The following is a 17,260-nucleotide window of genomic DNA, read 5'->3' as shown; positions in this document are numbered from 1 at the left end:
AATCACGTTACAAAAATCACAATACATGGACAATAGTGATTGTTACAAATGCAATTTGATGTAGAAGTCACCATTTACCTATTACCCATTTCGAAAAGATTCCATCAACCAATCCCTGTCTGGCCAACCTCCCTTCCCTCAGGCCCACCCTTTGTGCATGTGCTACACCTTCTGGCACTTCATCGCCCTCACTACCATCCTCAGGTGGCTGCACATGAGCATCAGGGGGCAGTGGCACATTTCTGTGACAACAGATGCTGTGCAGCATAGCACATGTCAGTAAGATTTCACAACTTCTTCTGGTGCATGCATCATAGCACCTCCCGTGCGGTCGAGGCACCGGGAGCGTGCCTTCAAAAGTCCAAATGCCCTCTCCACGCAGATCCGTGTGGCATGGCCAAGGTTGTATGCCCGCTCCGCAGCCGTGTGTGGGTGACGCACAGGGGTAATGAGCCACGTGTACTGGGGATATCCAGATTCATCTATAGGGGTGAGAAAGCCGGTATGGGGACAAGGTAAGTCCAGTGGGTGTACAGAGCCCTGTCATCAGTGTGATTTTGCAATATTTGTCATTTGGACTATGACATTGTGGAGTGCGCTGTCCTATGGGCACGATTGAATCAATGGGGTACTCTCCACTTGGTACGGCTGTGTTTCGATATGTAACAGTACTCATTCAGATGTCGCAGGATGAGGGGGCCCTTCCATCTACTTCTGCTTGACAGAAGTGGCTGCCTCATGTGTCATTGCTAATCCATTGGCCTACAGTTGCATTTGCTGCTCTTCACTATTCTGTACTGTTCTCCATGCATTCCCATGGCCATTTTGGGGACAGTGTTTGTGGGATGTGCATTGTCATCACTCGGCCTATTTATGTGTGGAGCATTCGTGGATGTGTCAGCTGATGGTTTGGTATTTCATTGCTGCCGGATGGCCAGGCTGGGATATCTGTACTGTGTCAGTGTTGGGAGCCATGGTGCTACTCACACAGGATGTCTTGTTGTGGTGGGGCTTCCATATGTCACTGTGCCACCACAAGTCTTACATCCTGCATGGGTGTGTTCTGCTGTGTTGGACATGTCCAAGGTTCATTGTGCAAGCTTCTTGGATGTGTATGCTGCTGACCATTGGGAATGATGGATTCTGTGACAGGCACCATCAGTTGTGGATTGACATGCTTTGTGGTATACATTTGTACTCACCCAGTAGCCATGTGTTTTGGCCTCGGTGCCTTTCCATGTACGCTGGCAGGGTACTGTTGCGTAGGACCATGGAGTCGTGGGTGGATAACTGGGTAGCGGGCACAGCAGTGGCTGAAGGTGAGGTCAGGGCCACATGTTATCTGCACATTGAGGGAATGGTACTGTTCCCGGTTTCTGTAGGCAGCCTCATGTGCCTGGGGTGGTAAAAGTGCCACATGTGTGAAGTCCAGGGCTGCTATTACATTCGGGACTTGGCCAATGGCATGGGATTGACCCTTTAGCTGGTGCACATGTGCCTGTGTGGCTGGCAATGCAATGTTTCCGTTCACATGATTCAACAGTGCATCAAGCACCTGTGCCAGCATGGCACTGAATGTGGACTGGGCCATTCCATGCATCATGGCAACGGTATGTTGGTAGCTGCCAGCCCAAGTAAGAGAAGCACAGACACGAGCTTCACTAGGTGCTGGTGGCTATGCGGCTGCATATGTCACCCTGGATTGTGTCCAGCAACTGGGTGATGGTTGCCCTGTCCAGCCGATATTCTGTCACCAACTGACCGTCAGTTAGGGCCCAGGGTGTTGGCCTGACACTGGGGATGGCTGGGCGCCTTGCTGCTGCTGCTCTTCTCCTCCTTCTCCTCATCCCCACTGCCCCCTGCACTCCCAGGGCCCTGGCCTGGTTGACTGGCCTCTGTAGCTCCAGGCGCAGCAGGTAGAAGTCGACATCAAGGCTCCCGGCGCCAAATGGCAGCATGGTGTTGGGGAGGGGGTGTTGTGCATGGGTGGGTCCTTTGTAGGCCTCTAGATTGCATTGCTTACACCTGGGCCCTCATTGCTGTCTCTTCCCTGCTCCTGCTGGTGTAATGGGGTTGGGGAGGGGGTGTTGTGCATGGGTGGGTCCTTTGTAGGCCTCTAGATTGCATTGCTTACACCTGGGCCCTCATTGCTGTGGCCTGTGCACTGTTACCTCCAGCTTTTTGCTGGAGGTATTTTCGGTGGATTTTCTGCCGCTTTTATGGCGCTAATAGCGCTTACGCCGGACTCCTGATCGATGATGTTTTAGCGCTAAAGGTTCCTGGCACTCTTGTGGCCGGCGCTTGTACAGCCGGCTGTCTTTGCGCCGGCTGCTATTGCGCCGGCGGTATTTGGAGTCGTGATCCGACGGACCCTTAAAATCAGCGCTATGAGCGCTACCGCCGATTTTAAGGGTTACCGCCCAGGTCGTGATGAGGCCCTATGTCTGGAACGGGTTTGTGGAGCACCTGGTTAATTGGAAAACCAAAGGCATACTATGTGCTAATAACAAACCGCTGAAACAATGCAAGCTAATACAAATTATTGATGATCTGGTCACCTCTAATGGGATGACCATCTATTGGAAGAAGATCAAGGGTCATTCCAGATTAGAGGGGCCAGACAAAACTGGAAACGACATAGCTGATCAGCTGGCCAAAACCAGAGCCATCAGGGGGATCTCCTTGAGATCGAGTCCCTGTTGGGGGAAATCCAGGTCACTGCTATCACTAGGTCACAGACAAATGCTCACAATGAACTCTCAACTGCCCAGTGGAGTAAGGAGACCCCAGATCCGGATTTGATCACGGCACAAAAAGGGGATCCAATTATTGGGAAATGTTATCAACACGTTGTGGATCCTGAGAACTTTCCTCTGATGGATACCGATTACATTGGGAAAGAGGACCTCACAGTGTTTATGAAGTATCCAAAAATGTTCCGAATCCAAGACGGTTTGTTGGTAAGGAGATCCATCTCTGGCGGGTGGTACCTACCTCATTCCGGAGCCTGATGCTAATTCATGCCTATGACGCGGCCCAGCCGGTCATCAGTGGTTTCACACTACTCTAGAAATCTTGCGGGAGGTTGCATACTGGTCACCCATGGGGCAGGACCTCGACCAATACTTGAAGGGGTGTCTTGTGGGTGCACAATTTCAGCCAACATCACTCACACACCGAGCTCCCCTCCAGAAAAGGGGGATGACACTGCCTTGGTCAGATTTACAAGTAGATTTCATTGGGCCCGTGATTCGCTCCTTAAGGGGGGAACAAGTACATGTTAACCGTAACATGTTTGTTTACCAAATGGGTGGAATGTCTCCCGGCCCCAAATTACAAGGCAGAAACAGCAGCTGCCCTGATGATCAACCACATCTTCTCGTGTTTTGGCCTACCCCAAAGGATTGAGTCAGACCGAGGTAGTCACTTCACCAGCGAAGTGATGACAAAGATGTGGCAGATACTTGGGGTAAAAAGGAAACTTCACATTGCATACCACTGTCCTCTAGTGGGGGAGTTGAGAGGTAGAACAAAACAATTGTGAGCATACTAAAAACGTTTGTGGCAGATTTTGGGCCAAGTTGGGACATCCGATTACCCCTTGTCCTGAGGGACATCAGGTCTACACCTTCTTCTGCGACCAAGATGTCTCCATTTGAGCTAATGACTGAACAAAGGATGGTGCTACATCAGCATCTGCTCTATAGAACACAAGAGCAGGCACTGATAAATGCCTCCACGACTCATAAGTATGTTTTTACCGAGCTGTCGCGGTCCTTTTGAAATTGGAAATAAAATTTCACCTGTCGCCTATAGAATCCGCATCCCCAAAGGAGAGCTGACAGAAGAGAAATGGGTCCATATTAATCAGTTAAAAAGTTTTCACCCTAGGCACACATTGCAGCTAATTGAGGAGCACAGAGAAAATCAAATAGAGGAGACATCTGGAGAATAAGAACCAGAAAAATAAGAACCAGAAGAGAACAGGTAGGTTTATAGGTATATTTAATTAACAGGGAGTATTTTTCTTCATTGTCAGGACGAAAGAGATTCCCAAACATTCTAGTAAAAGAAATAGTTATCTGTGTCTTGTGAGTGATCATTTGTCTTTATTGCCTAAGTATTGTAATAATTGAATGCATGTGTGTCCCACTGCTGTCAACCCTCCTGGAAGGCAATCAGTGGGAAAATGTAGGAACCGGTTCTTATTTATTCAATAGATTTGTACTGGTTGCACCCTTCATAGACCAAGGAGGACCTCCCCAGGGACCTGGAAAGGTGAGATCAAAGGAAAATCTGGGGGTGTCGCTTCACACCACAAAGAAAGACCTAAGGAAACGCTGTGGGTGTCACTCCACACTCCAATGAGAGACAACGGGGGGACTGTGGCGTTCCGCTCCCTGATGGAAGAACTCTACCTGATGAACCCCATTTTGCCCTACTAATGAACCCCACTTTGCCCTACTCTCCCTCAACAAAAAGTTTCAGAAGAGTCGGGGGGGGGATTTGTGGGGTATATTGACCCACTCAGCAGAATCCCCATCCATGATAAAGCTGCACTTCAGCAGTTAACAGCAAAATGGCTGCGCTGGCTCATTGAAGCACCAATTCCCCGCATCAAAACTGCATTATGCAGCTACAAAATGATGGCTGCACCATCTTGCCAAACAACTATTGGGCAAGTTGGAACAGAGAGCACACTGAGAAAGGCCGCCAGTATGTGTTCTTGTTTGTACCAAAAGAAGCGAATTGAAAAGCAGCGCTGCTCTGCTCCTTGCAAAAAGTTCCCATTGAAAAGGGAATATTTTACATTGAAAAGGATGCTGCCCTAATGCTATTTTCATCTGTTCAACATCAGACTGCTTTTAATCAATGTGGCCCTGCCATGCCCATCCATATCCAGACTGTTCTCTAGCAGAAGAGAGCATCATCCCTGGATGACAGGCTGTGTCAGTCCAGAACTGGGAAATTAACAGAAGCTTTACTTTGAGCCGCACAGGAAAACGCTTGTCTTTTGGGTTACAAAATGTCAAAAAGCAATGCTTCAAAGAAAACCCAGCTGCATGGGCCTATGTCAATTTCAGTGGATCTGTGTCTTAAACAGATTTCTGCATAAGAGAAACTAGCTGGGGCTGCAGAAACATATTAGAAAGTCAGATGGAAGAGAAAACCTTTAAGAAGAGAAATCCCAGCAGCATTCACCATGTGCCAAAATGGGCTTTTGCAAACCCCAAAAACATGCCTGTTTTAAAAGTACAATGCTGAATAAAAACGTGTCCTTGCTTAGTAATGTGAAGGGGGTTTTGCTGGGAAACATATATGGGATGTGTTATTTCAACAGGATTGCTTCTGATTCAGAACAAAAATAAAATAAAGAAATAAAGACATGGGCTGCCTTCTGAAACTAGCCAAACAGGTTCTGCTTGGGGGGTTGCTAGCAACAGAAGGACCTACAATCGATCTGAGACACATGCGTGCTAATTGCTTCCTTTGAAAACATTGAATGGACCAAAAGCACTAAACATCACATGCCCATCAGACTTTTGTCTGGGCAGAGGCCTCTTACAATAGAGATTCTGAGACACATGCGTGTGAAATAGGAAATCACATGTTCTCGCAACTTTTACTGAGAGCTTCAAAGCCAACTCAAGAGCAGCCTTGTAAGCTATGCCCTTATTTGTGAGACAATGCTGAACATTTGTCTCAAAATACTAATTTATTAATAAACTTTTAAGACTTTTATCTCTGCAACAGGACTTCACAGGAATGTAAAAAGTTAACAGTTTAAATGTAATTTTTTGTGGTTTTTAAACAAGACGTGGTAGCCTTCACTGCCATATTGGGAACAAAAATGGCAGAGAATTGGATATTCTACGGAAAGTGTACATGATGCCACTTTGAAATTCAATACGTACATGCCTTATGATAATCTATACCTATGTATAAAGTTATAGAATTTTAGGTCAAATGTTTATCATGGAAAATGACGAAAAATTATTAGACGGATGAAACAAAGTCTTACAAACTAGAGAGTTGGACTGTCATGCTCTGCGTGAAGTATGTAATCTGCCTAGGTAATTTGCAAAAATTCCACAATTGCGTAAATATGTGATTTATGTGAAGAATGATTTTAGCTAAAGTAACTGTGGGGTGATCCTATGCATTGTAAAGCCACATCATAAAGCTGATGTCATATCCCTAAAAATCCAACCAGCTGACAGCAAGGTGGTAACAATAACCCCTGACCAATCCAGTTGTTTAGAGGTGTGCCCAGCTAAACCTGCCCCACCGTATAATCCTATGGTGTCACTATGCCTTATAAATAAGGGAGGCTGACAGAACTCTGGACACACTCTCTCCAGAATTTCCAGCCTTGCGTATACTGATCTTCTACCTTCATCTTGCAAGATTCCAGATCCTACTGCCAGGCCAAAGCATAGCTGACCCTATCTGAGCAAGGCCTAGATCCAGAAATCCCACTAAAAACCCCAAGAACAAAGTGGAAAAGCTGTGGTACCCTATTGGGGAGCATCCTGTGACCAGACCGGCTTTTTGCCCACTAACTGCATGCCAGCTGTACCTCTGCCATCCAGCTGTACTTGCTATACAGTGACCAGGCAGGCCCAGCTGTTGTTCTGCTAGGAGAGTCTGCCGCTACCTGGTGACCCGAGACTTGGAGTCCAGAACCCGGTTGACTGTACCTAATCCCAAATTCAAGAGAGGATTGTGAGTATTCCCCATCCCATAGCAACATAGCCTATGCCATCTTGACCCTTTGTCTTTGTTCCACTCTCTAGCAACCCTATCCATGCCTTGGTAATTTGTTCAACTGTCAGAATTCTTTGTGCATCTTCTCCTTGATTCATAGTGCTAGCGCCATTCTTTCATTCATCCTATTTTGTAACTCCTTGGTAATATTTGTAATAATTTAAGTAATTTCCACATAAAGAGAAACACGACGCAGATCGGGTTATCCGGCTGCTTAACCTGTTTCATGGGCAGTGTTATCTTCTTGATAATATAGTATAAGTAAAATTTGTCTTTTTTCTTTCCAAGACATTTTTCTCTCTTTAACGGCTTTATTTTTCCAAAACTGAACCTCCTTTTATCTTGCAGATCTCATCCAATTCTTCAGCTATAACCATCCTTTCACTTCTATATTGTCCCTGTGATGTGCATCTATTCCCCAGCCCAAAAACCGCATTCCAATTTGGAGTATTTCACCCGTTTTTCTTAAAAACTCTTTTTGACATATAAAACTGCAATTGAGACACATGCAACTTTCCAACGTGTGATTAAGCTGCATCGCGTTCTTACTTTCCACTTGCTTTTGAACCGTATGACTTTTGTTGATACCTTGCCTTGTGGTAGCTAGTGTTTATACATTCCTGCTATTGTGAGAAATCATATTTGCCTCATTGATTTAACCACACATTAATTAATTATTTGTCAAATTCCGAGTGTAATTTTTATGCAATTGCAATTTATTTTGTGAGGAAGGTCGGATTTTGATTCTGTTTGCTATCTCATATCCCTGACTCCCTGTTGCTCTTTCTATCCACTCCACATTCGATTCATTGGGGTTTGTGAGAGCATTGCATGGGGAAATCTTAACTCAGGTGCTATCTACCCGTATTTCAAAACTGCTCCTATTAATTTGTGCTTTGGATATGTTCTTGAAGAAGGTTAACCAAGTGTATTTCTTCAGTTTCCATTGTAATTATCACCCCATTGGTGATTGCTGCCCGATATTAAAATTTGTGTGATTTCTTGGAATTTTAAAATAAATAAATATTGCATTTCCACCAACCGGCCTGGTTCATCGTCCGTCCATTGTGACCCGGGCTATTTGTAAAAGGGGGTGTGAGACAGGTTGTGTCCCATCTCAAATTAAATTCATAGAAAATAAAGGGAAAGCACTCCAATTGCGTGCTACATCCAAGGCTACTGGCAAGGATCCTGGTCCACGGTGTGTCGCCCAATTGAAATCCTTAACACCTCCAAGCACCGTTCTTTTATACCCAAAGGAATACCTGCATTTCAATGGAAGGGGAGGTCCAGACAGGGCAGGAAATCTTACTGAAACAATGTTACAAGCAGGGAACAAAGAGCTCCAGCATACAAGTATTTGATACTAGCTGAGTTCTCACACGTGGCGACTGCGTCATCTTGAAGGACAACTTAAAGAGATACGTTTTAAAAAGAAAAGATTTTTGGTGGGATTGGTAGAGTGCAGTACAGCCCTCAGGCATCGAGGCGCTATAACAGGAGCATAAGCAGGCTTAATTCAGGGTTACAAGAATGCGGCCCAATAGAAATTACCTAGTACAGGTTGCTTAGTTACATATACAGAGATACATACAAGTAGTAAGGTGCCCTTTCATACAAAGAGCCTAGTTTTGATGGCTTTCCGGAAGGCTGTATGAGAGTCAATCAACCTGATATGAGAAGGGAGGGTGTTCCAAAAAGTGGCGGCCATAGTTGGGAAGCTGCTACCGCCTGCACTAACTCTGCGGGTTTTGGGTACAGTGATGCTGTTGGAGTGTTCCGCTCTGGTTGGCCTGGATGGAATGGGTTTGGAAATCCTTTTGACTAGGTAAGGGGGTGCCAAGTCATGGATACACTTGTGCGTCAGGGCGAGGGATTTGAAAACAAACCTTTCCTTGACGGGAAGCCAGTGGACCTGCCTCCAGACCTCAGCGATGTAGTCCCTTCGTGAGATACTTGTCGCAGCCCTGAGAGCGTTGTTTTGTGCTAGTTGAAGTTTGGCAAGATTCTTGCGGGAGGTCCCTACAAAGAGGGCATTACAGTAGTCTAGTATTGACACAATTATTGCACTAGCAATGGTGAGGCAATTCTGTTGGGATAAGAAAGGTGTAGCTGCATTAAGCAGTTTAGAATGGTATGCTGGGGAGGATGCCTATTCATAGTCAGGTTAGGTTCCAGATATATGCCCACGGTCTTAATGGCTAGGGAGACAGCGATGGGGATGTTATGAATGGTGAAGGCGCTGTATTGCTTGTCCAATTTACCCAAGGCGGACAGGGATCCAATTAACAGATGTTCGGTCTCTTTACTGTTGAGGCATAACCAATTTTCTGCCATACAGGATTGGATTGTTGAGTAGATGGAGTTCAGGGTGTTCAAGTCAGACAGATAATCACACGAGCGGGGGATGAGCACCTGGCTGCCATCTGCATAGTTTGTGTCTGAGATGCCCAAGGCGTCCAAAATTTTGAACAGAGGCATTGTGAAAAGGTGGTAGAGGGTTGGAGATATGTACAAACCCTGTGGGACCCAACATTTAATGAGACTAGGGTTGGCACATGATGATTCGGAGCAGACCTTCATCTCTCTTTCCTGTAGGAATGCAGTTATCCATGCACAGGCCTTCAGGGAGAAGTTGGCTGCGGTGGAGAGGTGATGGCAAAGGGTCTTCCACCAGATCAAAGGCAGCGGATAAGTCCCGGAGAAGAAGGAGTGCAGGTTTGCCTCTGTCTCTGAGGTCATCCATTTGATTTTTTAGGTCAAGCAGGGCCGTTTCGGTGCCATGTCGTGGCCAGAACCTGGACTGCCGCAGACCAACAAGATGGTTATCTTCAAGGAATTTTTGGACTTGCGGGTAGGCTGCTTTGTCCAGAATTTTTAACAGAAAGGGGACAGTGGTGATAGGCCTATAATTCCCTGGAACCAATGGGTCAAGGGAAGGTTTTTTAAGGAGCGGTCAAACCCACGCTTCCTTGAGTCCAGTTGGGACATGGAGGAATTAATGAAGGCAGTGATAAATGGGGCAAGGGAGGGGGCACAGTCTTTAATGATCAGAGCTGGGCAGGCGTCCCCTTTACAATTGGAAGGTTTGATGGATTTGAGGAGGGAAATGACTTCAAGTTCACTCATATCCTTAAATTCAAACACAGTGGATTGGCTGGAGTAGGTTACTGGGGACATGTTACTGTGACTGTTGGCCACCAGGTTAGAAAGAGCCTGTTGGTGGGCTACGATTTTAGTGTGCAAGGTGTCCAACTTATCAAGCATGGCAGATTAAATTTTGTTGCACCAAGTCTCATCCTTCAAGAGAGTAGGAGGCGGGGAGGGGGGAGGGAGTCTCCAACTCTCTAAAAATGGCAAAGATTTCTTTTGTCCCGGATTTAGCATTTTCAATCCTGGTGTTGAACATGGTGGCTTTAGCCTGAATGATGGTAGTTTTATAATCTTTGGAACTTGCATTAAAGGCTGCTTTAGAGGCAACATTAGGGTTGTTTTTCTAAGTAGCAAGCACTGCCCTTTTTTTGGAACGAAACTCCAGGAGCTCCTGGGTGAACCAGGCATTAGAATGCTTTGCTCTCTTAGCTTTCTGAAAGGTAAGTGGAGCAATGTTATCGACAGCTAAAGGTAATGACCCTTTTGAATGCATTTGCCAATAGCTCCGGGTCCTTGGAGAAAGGGGGCAGGAGGGCGGCAACCGAGAGGTAAGGGGGGGTGATATTCTCTTTGGTGAGCTTATGCAAGCTTCTCGAAAGTGCAGCAGGGAGAGGGATGGTAGGCTTAGGAGGCCCTTTGGATGTATTGAGGTCCATTTTAATGCAATGGTGGTCAGACCAGGGAATGGGAGTAATCTTAGTGACCAGGAGGGAACAGTTGTGGTGAGACACCCAGTCGAGCGTGCAACCTTTAATGTGGGTAGGCTTAGAAATTGCTTGGGTAAACCCTAGGGTAGATAAAGCTTTATGCAAGGCGGTGGCGTGGGCATCGTTATGGTCATTAAGCCCATTAAGCCCTAGATTGAGATCACCCAGGAGCATGACTTTGGATGAGTTTTTGAGGTTGTCTGATAGGGCATGAATTAGGGCCTCATGAAAATCAGTGGTGGGGCCAGGAAAGCGGTAGACGACATGGAGTGCAGTGGTATAGTTGGGGGAGAGCTTCAATTTGAGTAGAAGGTAGTCAGAATTCTGACCAAGTTACCCTTGGATCCTTCTGATGGAGAGAGTCTCTATGGCGATGACAGCTACTCCACCGCCCCTATGAGAAGACCGGTCATGCCTAAATAAGGTGTAGCCGCTTGGGATGGCGAGGGTAAGGGCGGGGTCAGAGGTCTCATTCAGCCAAGTCTTACTGCGAAACAGTAGATCAAGGTTGTCCCTGATGATAAGGTCTCGCACATCTAGGGCGTGTGCTGGTAAGGAGCGGGAGTTGACCAATGCACACTTGAGTGGGACATCCGGTGAGGGAAACAGGGTGGCAGGAGGAAGGGATACAGTGTCCAAAGGGTCAGGTGAAGTGGTCTTGGGCAGAAGAATATACATTCAGTTTAGCTGAATATACTCCTCAAAGCTTCACACATGTCTGAGGCAGGCGAGCATGCTTACAGTATGATGACTTCCATCTTCTAAAGCCACTTTTCCTAAGAAAGCAGGAGCCTGAAACATGCTTATCTATACCAAAAGGGGTACACATTAGAAGCAAGAGATGTGGAGGCAAGCATAACAACACACTAAGCGAAGAGCCTTCATCATAAGGACATGCACAGTAAAGCCTAAAGCCTCATCTCACATGGGTAAGAAACTATGGGCCTCATTACGAGTCCGGCGGTAACCGCGGCGATAAAACCGCCTGGTTACCTCCGGACTCCTCTTACCATTCCGCCTCCGTGATTCCTGGAATTACCGGGGCATTACAACCCGGTTTTCCGGGAATCACAGAGGCGGAATGGTGTTAATCCCCATTCCCATTGAGTCCTATGGGACTCGATGGGAATGGGGATCATGGAAACACCGGCAGCATCTCGTAATGCTGCCGGTGTTTCCTCGTTCGCCTGCAGGCGGGCGGTGTTAAACCCGCCAGGTCAGACCTGGCGGGAACATCACCTCCCACCTGTAGGAGTCGGGATCAGGAGGTCCGGAAACAACGGTGGTGGCGGGTTTACCGACACCGTTATTTCCAGACCGCCTGAGTTATAATGAGGCCCAATGTTTAAACATGGCAGTTTGCAGAACCTACTCAATATTATAATGCAGAAGGGTGCTAGGAGAGTACATACAATTTTCAATTCCAGACTTTCTCCCACAGCTCCATCCACATTTATGGTAACTTTAGTTGCAAAAGGCATTTTAACACACGTCCATCACAAAAAATAACAAGACTATAGGACTGAAATGCATAAAGGGTCTTACCGGTTACATTTCTCTTCATTGCCTGTCTTGGGATTTCTGAAGCCCTATGCAACAAAAGACATGCAGACACAGGAATTTGGATCTGTATTGACTGTGACACAGCATCAGACGTAGGAGACGGCAAGGGGTCTGGTCATTGCACTCTGCCTTGGTTTGGAATTCTGGAAAGCCAACTGGATCTCCATCCTCCTTCTCCTGTCTCCCCCGGATTTTTTGTCTACGTCTCCTGACTTAGTATAGTCCCCCTTATATAGCACACATTGCATCACAAACTTTACAATCTAGAGGGAGTACTCTGTAATTATCCCTATTGCTCAGATAGGACAGTTTAGCATTCCTCTCTGACCCACTGGCATGATTGGTTCAAGGGAAGAGAGCACCATCCGTCTATTTGCATTTATTACTATTGTTTGTTCTCCTGGCCACTTTTGGCCAAAAAACAGTTATGTCTCATAACTTCATAATTCTAACAGCCCCTGCCATATGAACTAGATAGGTGGTTTTAGTTGGTCATAGGGAGTTAGGTAAGCCAACCGCCAACTCTGTACAATGTGTCATGGGCCGGTGGCAAATTTTTGTCCTTTTCATACAATGTATAACAGTTATAAATCTGCAATTGATCAAGAATGTTCCTAATCTCATTTCTCAACTTTCCATCAATTGTCATATTTGTCCCTTTTTTAGAACAGCCAGAAAAATGTTCTAACTGGCCATTTCAGTCTCCAAAGTCCTCGGAAAATGCATTTCATCTCTTAAAAACTGCCTGGAAATTACATAATAACATAGCATAAAACAAAATTATTTCTCATTCAAATTGCTGCGCAAAATGCCTAAAAATGAAATCAGTCCTTTAATGTCAATTGGGCGGATCTGTCCCCCTCTGTGGGAGGGGCACTTCATTCACTACAGCTGGTTCACAGTTTTTGGATTACAGTCTTCAAATGCTTGCCACTCTTGTGACAGGGAAAGCAAAGCACAACTGTTTTTGCTGAAGTGTTCAAATGCTGCTTTTTTAGGTGAAAGGGATTTCTGTTTAGGGCCTTTAAAAGCACCTCACATTGCTGATTTAGATCAGCCTTTTTATTGCATATTTCTCTCTCTGCAGTAGCCGATTTGATCATCTCTTTAGACCAAAGTCTCAATGATAGCAATGTATTCAGTTTCCATTTTATTGCCATCTGCCCCTTTGCCATTGTACGATCTAGTCGTTTAAACTTGTCATGCAGTCTCTTCTTCTTAGTTGGGATAAGCCCTAATATGCACACTTTAATAGTCATATCCATCCTACGACCTGTAAACCTTCCTAACATGTCTAGTGCACTCCTCCATAGTGCTTGCACTGTGGAGTATTCTCACCACACATGCAGGAGATTGACCTGTGGTTTGGAGTACTTTAGGACATTTAGCCTCTTCCCAAATGCATTTTATGTATCAGTGCCGGTGTAACGTAAGCACATAACATACATTTCTACTATATCAGTTTACATCTCATATTACATGATTCCTACATGCTCTCACCAAATCTCTATCCTCCAATGGGTTTCACAAATGTTTTTGCCATATGCTCCTTGTTTTCTGTGAGCCTGCACTTTTTTGGGTTGGCCAGACTCTATAGATTGTTGAAATGCACTTGCACACTTCTGTCAATGATAATATGGTGCTGTTTACTGTGTAGACCTGAGGTTCATCTGGGAACCCTATTCAATTTCTTCTGCTTCATGCTACTAGACCAATGTATAGCAGGAACCCTATTCTTTCTAGCTATTTCTGCATGCCTGTTCAATACTTTGAATCTGCCATCCACATACATATCACCTTAACACCTTATATATCTGCTTATTGTGGCAATCTCTCCTCTGACACCATGCTTAACAGGGTAAAGGATTTCATCCTAAGTGGGGAGCTGTGGCATGTACAAATATTTGTCACCATAGTGTGTTTATTCCATACTTTGCATATTTCCTTTAACTGCCAAAAAGGTTCTCGCTGGAATACCCTGGATCCTTCACATGGATCCACTACAACTTGCAGGTGACTGCCTTATTGCACCCGTTTCTCCATATTATTTGCAGCATTTTGCATACCCCGTTATGCTACTCCCCGCCCCGGCCCAAACCCCCAAAATTAATTTACCGTAACCCTGCACCCCTCTAAAAATGCGGAGAAAAAAATGTGGAAAAATGTTCTCGATGAGTTGGCCCCTATGAGTTGGACCGGTACCCATTACTGGTAGGAGGAATCTCTGGTTGGCATCAACGATGATATGGACCGCCCATAGGGTTGATCCTGATTCTTCAACCTCATCTGGAAAAAGGTCTGCAAGGTATTCTGAATCAGTCAGCACTCCCCTGCCACCCCCGAGTGTGGTGTGGTCTTCTTCAGAGGTGTTGGTTCTCCCACGGTCATGAGCCCAATTTCCATAGGCTCTTCTTTGTGTCGATAGGGATAGAATTTGATGAAATGTCCTGGATTCCCACACGCATAACATCTTACAACCTGAGAATAGGGGGCAGTTCTGTGTTTTTTGCCAGTCCATCAGTACAGGAGGCCTCGTCTTGTTCTCAGATGTTGATAGGGTGGGCCTGATCTCCTCAAGGCTTAGATTTCTGTTCTCCACAGTAACACAGATTTTTTCTCTCTGGGTTTCTTTGCTCCTCACCCCACCCCCAACTGATCCCTTTTAATGCATGGCCCTGTGATGTGTGTTACATGTTTCAATTGCTTCTTGCAGCGTGGGCTCATCTAATTGCCTCTGGACCCTGTTGAAGGTTTTCTTAATTAGCCATTTATTCAGCAAATCCTTCACTCTGTATGACATCGGGTGGGGTGTTTCCCGTTGTCTCTACCATATTTGCCTCAGAAGTATCTGTCAGTGTTCCCGATCTTGTCCCAGCCTCTCTAGAATACTCTGCTTTAATTCTTCACAGGGAGTTCTCGCATCAGGGTTGAGATCTTGGAAGGACTGCTGGGCTTCTCTCCTTAGCAGTGAGCTGCTGTACCTGGCCCAGATATCTTGATGCCAATCAGTTGTTTCAGCCAACCTTTTGAAGTTCACAAAGAAGGTGACCAGATCCTCTTGCTTGTGTAACCTTTGTAAGATTTCTAGGGGTACTGCGGGCTGTTACCTTCTCTCAGTGACAGCCCTCTGTAAGGCAGGAAGAGTCTTTTGATTTTGGTGCCTGATAGTCTGTTGGCCTTCGACTAAGGCCCTCTAGTCTTCCATGGGTAGGCATGGAGCCTACGTCCCTGGGGTCTTCGTGGGGGTGCAGGTTTTACCTCCTATTCTTCCTTGTCAGAATCCATGGGTTTTCTCCACTGTTTAAACATGGGCCTGCTTGGAAGGCTCAGCAGTCCGCTTCCACTGGCTTGAACTTGTTCTAGTTCTTTTCTGGATTTGCCATATTTGTTCTAAAAGTCTCTTCTTTGACTCCACGGCCAGAGTGTTGGATTCTTCTGAAAGATAAGTTGGAGTTAGGGTTCTGACCTGGCTGATTCCCAGGAGTCATCTGATTCTTCTGGTAGGGGGTTTAGACAGTGGCATCACCAGGAATCAAATTTAGGAGGGGCACACAGGGGGCCAAAGACAAAAGTAGGGAGGGGCACAGACAAAAGTGGGGGGCACCTATGAAAGGTAATGTGTGATGTCACAATCACTCCTGCAGAGAGGCTTTTCTGCACACCAACTACCCACACCCCACTGTACCTCCCCTCCCATCAGAATGCAAGCACAAAACAATTCAGTAACTAATGGCCCATCATTAGCACTTTCGTGGACTACATTCTGATAGCAGGGGCTGCTAGTTGCTCGATCACTGCTCGCTTTGAGACAAAAGGAGTATTGCTGTGTGATCTGCAAACATTTGCCTCAATGAGTGTCACAAATAATACCTCGAACAGAGAACACAGTCACTGCTTGCCTTAGGTAGGGGGGCACAAGGGAGGGCACAGGGTTTCAGAGGGGGGCACTGGCCCCCCTAGACCTCACCAGCGACGCCACTGGGTTTAGACTAAGACTCTGAAATTGGGTACGTATCTCCCAATTCTCTCGGTTTCAGGGTTTGGCGCTGGCAGTTACCCCAGAGTCTACTGTCTCTGATTTCTTACCATTTTTCTCGTGCAAGGGCTCTCTCTATAACGGGGCTTGATGAATCACACAATGGGTCTCATAAGTTTAGTGGTATCCCACTGGTAATTCCGGTGGGATGCCACCAAACGGTAATAGTGCCTGGTCTGCTGAAATTACCAGCAGATTACAGCTGGCAGTAAGGGTAGGTAAATCCCTATTCCATGGAATCCCTTAGAACTCCATGGGGTAATGCTGGTAATACTGACTGCTTTTTGCCAGTGGTGTGCCTGAGTTACTTCCAGCTCTTGGCTGGACGTAAATCAGGCTACCCCACTGGCAAACTTTGCCAGTCTGGTAACGTGCCAGTAAATGGAATTACTGGTATGTTGATTCCGGACCGGCATACATATAATGAGGCTCAATAACACCACTTATCACAGAAGGCCACAATAACACACCAAATCTCGAAGACCAGTGCAAGGGTTTTTATTGAGGGATTTGAGAAGGGGCTCTCTCATGGCCCTCTCTCTTTCTCTCTTATCTCATATGGGCAGTTTCCTCCCTAGCCCAGGCGTACCTGAACCCCAGGAAGGTCTCTACTGATCAGTAGCCCCTATTATCTAAGTTTCTCTCTGTCTGGTTGTGATGGACTCAAGGCGAATACCTTATCCCTCTATCTCACTCAGGGAACAATCCAAGTGGTCCCTTTTTTTTTGGTTGCCTAATAAAGCAGCACAACATATGGATCATTGCCTTTCAGACCCTCAGGTACCCAAATGGTCCATTCCTTTCATGCCCTTGTAATTATTATCCTGATGTCCTATTCTGCCTTTTCCTCTCTTCTATTCTTTGTGTTATTTTAACGACAATCTCTCCCCCTCTCTCTCACACTCCCTCTTCTGTCCCTCCGATGTTCCTCTCTTTCTCTTTCTACTGTCTACCTCTGCCCTCTGATCTTACTGTCTACTATGCTCTCTCTAACCTCTGCTATTACCCTCCCTCTCCAGACCACAACTACTCT

This window comes from Ambystoma mexicanum, chromosome 4p (genome assembly GCF_040938575.1).
Source record: "Ambystoma mexicanum isolate Mex_15411 chromosome 4p, UKY_AmexF1_1, whole genome shotgun sequence".
Lineage (NCBI taxonomy): Eukaryota > Metazoa > Chordata > Amphibia > Caudata > Ambystomatidae > Ambystoma > Ambystoma mexicanum.
Note: the sequence above shows the minus strand (reverse complement) of the source record.